General features: G+C 38.8%; 1 protein-coding gene across 1 annotated transcript in view; it reads left to right on the forward strand.

The window, feature by feature from the left end:
* Nucleotides 1–4,744: 4,744 nt before the first annotated feature.
* LOC141488830 (tripartite motif-containing protein 49D-like) overlaps nt 4,745–7,247 on the forward strand; it is a 21,065-nt gene continuing 18,562 nt past the window's right edge. Inside the window, exon 1 of the mRNA XM_074189220.1 lies at nt 4,745–4,972. The gene's annotated coding sequence lies outside the window, so the exon portion shown is untranslated. The remainder of the gene's footprint in view (nt 4,973–7,247) is intronic.

Consider the following 7,247-nt stretch of genomic DNA (forward strand, 5'->3'; position numbering starts at 1 on the left):
TCATTTTAAAATTGTAATGCTATCTATACTCTTTATTTTTAGTTATTTTGTTTGATATTTCTCAATTACATTTTAATCTGGTTCCAAAGGGACTCAAAAAGTGTTATGGATTCTGTGTTCAACATCTCTAGCAAGCTATAAATCTGAAGTTGATTCAACATGGGATATGTGGACCCTTAGTGAAACTGAGGATTTTCAAACCTTGAAAACTTTGAAATAGAGCCACTTTAGATCAGAAAAACCAAGAACACAGTGTGATTTTGTAGCTCTAATGTTATAATAGGGAGAAAAACAACTGTCCCTTTAGAACCTTACGGTCCTCAAATGGTAGTAGTGAAATATGAGAAACAGAAGTGGGAGGGGGAGTGGATTGATTCAATTCTGATAGATAAAAAAGGGGGAAATACTCTATTGTAGAAATGAAGTGGATGGAACTTGGCATTAACAAAATTGTAAAACAAAAGACTGTAGAACTATAGAAGAAGGAGCAAATTAGTAACCATTTTTTTTCTTCAATGGACAAAAGGAAATAAAACATAAGCTAGAGACCTCCCCACATTGAATTGGGTATAGGAACATATAAATTCATTAGAAAAATAAGCAAGCATAGCAATAAGGGTTTAAAGAATTTAAAACCAAAGAAGAATAATCACAAATATATCCGAGATGGATTGCATGTATTTCTGTTGACAAGGACCTGTGGTGCTAAAATGACTAGGACTTTGGTCAAGACACTGAAAACACACTTAGATTCTCTTAAAGCCACAAGGATCTTGCCCATCTAGCTGAGACAGACTAGGTGCCTCCAAGCAGTTGATTAATGCCCACCCACCTGATTTATACCACGACCCTTCTCCAGGGTGAAGTTGCAGCCCAGGCCCACTTGAAAAGACTCCCGAGCCCCTCTTCCTATGTGCACTGTCTCTCCTCTCAGTCCCATCCATTCCATTTACTCCAATCCCTGAAGCAGCAGCTTAGAGAACCCCCTCCATTTGTTGATAGTGATCCCAGAACAGAGCTAGAACCTCTCCCAGCTACTTTCTTGTGTCCTTCAGTTAGAAACACAACAGCTAGAGCCATATATTTAGGATTATTCTCAGCATCCGGCTTACCCTGTACCTGCTGACAAGATCCTGGAGATTTTCAGGAAACTTCTTGTGGTAAGCCCTCCCCCTTCTTAAATAGACCCTTCACCAATATTTCTCTTTAGAATCCCACCCACTGTTCTTAATCAGACTTGGCCCTGAGACAGCTGCAGATAGCACTGCCCACTCACCCAGCTGAAAGCAATCTTGAAAATTTTATTTTTTTATTTTTTTATTTTTGCAAGGCAGTGGGGTTAAGTGGCTTGCCCAAGGCCACACGGCTAGGTAATTATTAAGAGTCTGAGGTCGAATTTGAACTCAGCCACTCCAGACTCCAAGGTCAGTGCTCTATCCACTGCGCCACCTAGCTGCTCCTCTGCTTGGATTCTGATCTCAATCAAGGGATGGGTGGATGGTCATAGAGGCTGTTCATCAAGTTCTCAGTATACTATAAAGTTACTTTAGGTCTGAGTGTCTCTATGTGAGGGTGACTGATCTCCCAGAATGGAGGTAGGAATGGGGGAAAGGGGGTCCTGTTGTTGATTTAAAGATAGAAATATATCTCTCTAAAAAAAAATTTCAAAGGGGCAGCTAGGTGGCACAGTGGATAAAGTACCAGCCCTGGAGTCAGGAGTAGCTGAGTTCAAATTCGACCTCAGACTCTTAATAATTACCTAGCCGTGTGGCCTTGGGCAAGCCACTTAACCCCACTGCCTTGCAAAAAAAAAAAAAGAATCTGAGCAGAATTCACTTTCACCATCTATCCTAATGAAATAGATCCTATTTTTCCAAATATACTTTATTTTTGCTTCTATATATTTTGATGGATATCCTATAAAGCTATGTAATAAATTTCAGAGAACAGTGAAAAGGAGGGGGAAAGTCTTGATTTCATTAAGGACAATATTCAATTATTTTTAATGCCTCCAAGCTTCTTAAATAAAGAACCTATCTCTATAAAAGCAACATACTTCCAGTGAGGCTGGACAGCTAACAATCATAGAAGACAAAATTCCCCAAAGAAATAAAATTGTGTGTTACTCAAACATTCCCTGAAGAATTAAAATTGTGTGTTACCCAAAGGGCAAGGGACAGGCTTTGTGCAGATTATTCATAAGCTTCAATTCATTCACTAAGCATTTCTTAAGCGTATGCTATACATATGCTAGGCACTGTATTAAAGACTGCAGATACAATGTATGTACAAGAAAGCTATTGCAAAATATACAACAGTAAAGGGAAATAAGATGAAAAGAAGAGATTAATAAGGGGGAGGGGGAGAAAAATCCTTGAGAAAGACTTGAACTAGGACTAAATGAAAGTTTATTATTCTAAGATATAGAAGTATGGAGGAAGTGAATTCTGTGCAAGAGAGTTGTGAAAACCTTTGTTAATAGTAGTCTTTCCATATTCTCAGGAAAAGTAAGGCTCTAGTTGGAATAAAATGCAATTTTGGAGAATATATTATATATATATAATATATATATATAGTTCAATTTTAGAGGTGGTGGATTAAAGTTGCTTGAAGGATATTCAGATGCAGCTCTTTAAGTTAGCTGATTATGAAGGCTTGGACATTAAAAGAGACAGGAGGCTTAGATTTAAAAATCTGAGATTTGTCTACCTGGAGATGATGATTAATCTCCTGTGAGGTAGTAATATCACTGAAAAAGAGATTACCTAAAGAGAAAAGAATGGCAAAGAACCTAAAGGGGACAACTACATTTAGATCATCTAGAAAAGGACAATTTAAAAGGAGTGCCCAGAGAGGAAAAAAAAAACAAGAAAGAACTAAGTCTTGCTATATGAAAACTTAGTAAGAAGGTTTCAATAGTGTTCAGTAGAATCAAAAGCTGCAGAAGGCTCAGAAAAGATGAGGACTTAGAATTAGTTTGGAATAAGTAATTTAGGGACAGTTGGCATCCTTAAGAAGTTTCATGCAAGTATTAAGATTAGTAGTCAGATCAAAAGAATAAAAATATAACACTAAGATGAGACAGTGGAGACGAGAGCAAGTAATTTTTTCTAATTTAACCGTGAAAGGAGAGAGAGAAGATAATATATTGACATGATTGTTAAGGCAAGTATAGACTTTATAATCATAGTGGAGACCTGAACTTATTTGTAGAAAAAAGGAAAGGAGTCATTGAAATGGAAAAATTGAAAATTCAAGAGTTAGGTTGATTGGAAGGATTGGAATTGTGTGATCAACACAACAACATTGTGTGATGATCAGCTAAGATAGACTTAGCTCTTCTCAGCCATACAATGCTCCAAGACAGTTCTAAAAGACTTGTGATGTAAAATACCATCCATATTCAGAAAAAGAAATTATAGTCTCAATGCAGGCCAAAGCATAATATTTTCATTTTTTCTTTTTTATGTTTTTCCCTTTTGTTCTGATTTTTCTTTCATAACAAGACTATTATAGAAATATGTTTAACATGAATGAATCTAGAAATTCATACCTCAATCAATCAACTACTACTTAAGTGATTTCTAAGGTTTAGAATTTGTACTTAACCTTGGGGGATGCAGAGAAAGACAAAAAAAAACCATAATCTCACCCTTCTAAGAGCTCCCTGTCTAATTGGAAAGAGAACTTGAGAACAAACTTATACTTAATCAAGTGTAGGAGGTATTGCCCTAAATTGTGATAGTGGATTGAGGGAGGAGCTGCCAATGATATCTGGTAAAGGTTGACATTTAAACTGAAAGCTTTGTTTTCAGAAAACAGAGGAAATTGACTCACCTGGCAAATTAATTTATTTATCTCCTTAGCACATAGGACTACTTAGAAAGTAATTACTAATGCTGGTCTTTTCAAATTAAAGAGGTTTGTTTTTGTTTTGTTTTGTTTTTTTTAATCAAGACTTAACTCATTTGCATGCAGGTGTAGCCCAACTGATGTAAGGTTTTTGGAAGAATGAGAAATTTTGTGAATAAGGGGGTCAAGAGAAAGAGACCCTTGGTGACTCTAGTATGCCCCTAGAAAAGGATTTCAAGTTTTGGAATTACCATGGAACTCTCTCATACAACATGGAGTGTATTCTTTGTTGTTAAACATATATATATACATATATAGTGTTTGGAGACATTTGAGACCCCTTGATGTCTGTAAACCTTGTTCAGCTATATCCATGGCTACGCTGGCAAACTATGGGGCTAGCAACTCCAGACGATATGGGATGGATGGGAGTTGATCAAAATTCAGTCTTTTATAATCCAATACAGGGATGTCGTTCCTTCAATTTAAACTTGTACCTAGACCCAGGGCTTCCAGGAAGTCTTCCATTGAGGGTCTTGAACAATGTCAATCAAGCTTTGGAATCCAAGACCAGTCTGAGCTATATATTACAAAACAGGACCCAGTTTGAATCTGAAAGCCCAATCCAAATGCAGGATGCCAAATGCACTATTCTTTTTTTTATATTTATTTATTCTCTTTTTGTAGAAATAATGTTTCTTTATATACATTAATAAAATATTCTTGTTTAAGAGTAAACAGAATACCCCCTCCCTACACAAAATATAGACTCGCTTGAGCGATAAAGTAAAGGGGAGAGAAAAAACTTAAAATTAAAAAAACATAATAGTAATAACTCAAGGTAACCTGGAAAAGAGCAGAAAGGCTCTGCTCCCCCAGGGTCGGAGGGGAGGCCCGCCGGAGGGGTGGCTCACCAGAGCGAAAGAATTTCAGCCTCCCAGAAGCAGCCCCAGGGCGCTGGGAGCCGTGGGGGAGTCTCGGGAGCTAAGCACCAGGCACAAAGTGGGGGAACATCGGGGGACCTCTGCCAGAGAGAGCACGTGGAGCCCAGCCCTCAGGGCACACAGGGAGCTACGTGTTCTCTGCAGCCCAGATCCAGGAACAGAAGCAGGCGGAGCCGGTAAGCAGGAGCCCCCAGGGCATGAGCCCATTGAACCTAGGGAGGGGAGTGAAGAGAGACTGCTGGGCTCTGACCACATTCAGATCCAGATCGAAGTCCAGGTCCCCCCATAGAACAGCAGGGCCCCCCCACCTCAGCCCTGTGGCAGAGGGGGGTGCTTGTGGTCATTCACAGACCAGGAGGGAGGACAGAGCCTCACACACTGAGACCCTTGTGGGAGTGTCCCAAAAGCTCAGGAAGCACCCCCAAACCAGGCTCAGGCACAAATGCACTATTCTTGCCAGCTGCACAAGCTACTGGTTCTTAGAAGACTTTCAAGGAATGGTGCCAGGAGAAAGGATGGGTCATATTTACCCAGGTACAGGAAAAATTCAGGGAAGGGGATTAGGGTACCCTTTGATTTCCCAAGTAATGAACTGCAAAGAAAATTTTATTATATTGTTTGAACCTAACCCTGCTTAACTAAGAAGAAACCTTCTAAGGAAGCCAAATCTTAAGATTAATTTAAGGAACCTACTCTCAACATCCATCTCAGGCATACTATAGGTTTTATCTGGAAACTGCCTCTGAGCTGACCAATAAGGTGTTATTTTCTTGTTACAATTTTTAAAACCTATAGAATAGTTTAAAGACTATAGAATGGGGGCGGCTATGTGGTGCAGTGGATAGAGCACTGGTCCTGGAGTCAGGAGAACCTGAGTTCAAATCTGGCCTCAGACACTTAATAATTATCTAGTTGTGTGGCCTTAGGCAAGCCACTTAACCCCATTGCCTTGAAGAATCAAAAAAAAGACTATAGAATGTATAATTTATACAAATTGAAGATTATGAGGAGCAGGCCACCAGTTTGTTGGCTCTCCCCTCTTCCTGTACATTTAGGTAAACTTCTTTCTAAATAATTTCAGTTCTAGGTTTCAGTTTCATTCTCTGTCCCAATAATAAACCAACTTAATTTGCTCTCAGAAATCACCCAGGAAGCAAATTAAATTCCTGTGCTGCCCTTCACGTACTAATTGGGATGATACCACACCAAACATAAATCAAAGATCACTATTGTGGTTCCCAACCCCAGTTCAGTCCTTCCCCCAATGAGTCCTCCTCATTCAACTCCCTAGAAAGAGAATATCATATATTTGGAGATCAAAAGACAGTAGGAAACAATAAGCATCCAATCCCCAAATGGTGTGGACTGCACCTATTTGATCTTAGCTTCAAAATCAAAAACATGAATTTTCAGTTTTATGGAAGTCTTAGTGGCATGATATGGAAGTCCAGTGCTTCAACAGGATGATCCTTAAATCTGCTGGCTGGCTATCCATGCTTTGCAACTAAGGGACCCCACAATTAGTAGTCATGAATGCTTTTTCTTTTGTCAAAGTTAATAATTTTTGCAGCTTATACTACTAACCAAAGTCTAGATTCTCAACCTATGGCAAAGGTCTTTATAATTTTGCAACCACTATCTCTCTTATTGTTAATTGTTCTGAAAAGCTCAGAAAGGTAGATTATTAGAAATTGGGAAATATGGCTTGCTATATTTGGAAGAGTTACTGAGGTTCCTGCCTTTGTTAACCCTTAAGTTAGAAAGGAGATAGCTAGTCATCTTCTTAACTATGACAAGATAATAATGGGAGGACATTTTGTGAGCAAATGTGTAACCAGATTCTCAGATCAACAGAGGATTTAATGAGAGAATAAGAGTGAACCTTTGTCTTAGATAACTTTTGTTGTTTTATTTTGAATCTAATTTAGGTGAAGCTTTGACACTTTCTTCCTTTCTCTGTCTTTTGTTATCTCTATCTCTTTTTTCTTCCTTTCTTTCTTTATTGTTTTCCAGTACCATAGGTGCTCTATCCTAAGACCTGGTAAGATTTGGGGCTCACATGCCAAGATCACTCTGGCACCCCTTGATTGGCCGACAATGGGTCTCAGCTTAAGCATGCTGGGTCATTTCTTTAGCCCAGATTGGTTCAAAGTGAATGTACATAGCAATTGTTTCTGTTTTGGCCAGAAATGCTGAGGGTCTTCCCCTACTAGACTGAAGCTTTATTTTGTTGTGTTACTTTGACCATTCAAAAAAAAATTGCTTTTTTCCTTTTTCATTGATCTCAATCTTCAAGAAACCCTGAGGTCTCACCCTGCCAGTCGAATTTGTTTTAAGAAGTGGTCTTTCTTGGCCTCTTTGCCTCATCCTTCTCTTACTTGACTTTAATCACTGAATGAGTATTGCCTCAGGCAATTTAGGTTTAAAAGGCCAAGGTCTTCCATTGCATCC

The sequence above is a fragment of the Macrotis lagotis genome, chromosome 1 (assembly GCF_037893015.1).
Source record: "Macrotis lagotis isolate mMagLag1 chromosome 1, bilby.v1.9.chrom.fasta, whole genome shotgun sequence".
Lineage (NCBI taxonomy): Eukaryota > Metazoa > Chordata > Mammalia > Peramelemorphia > Peramelidae > Macrotis > Macrotis lagotis.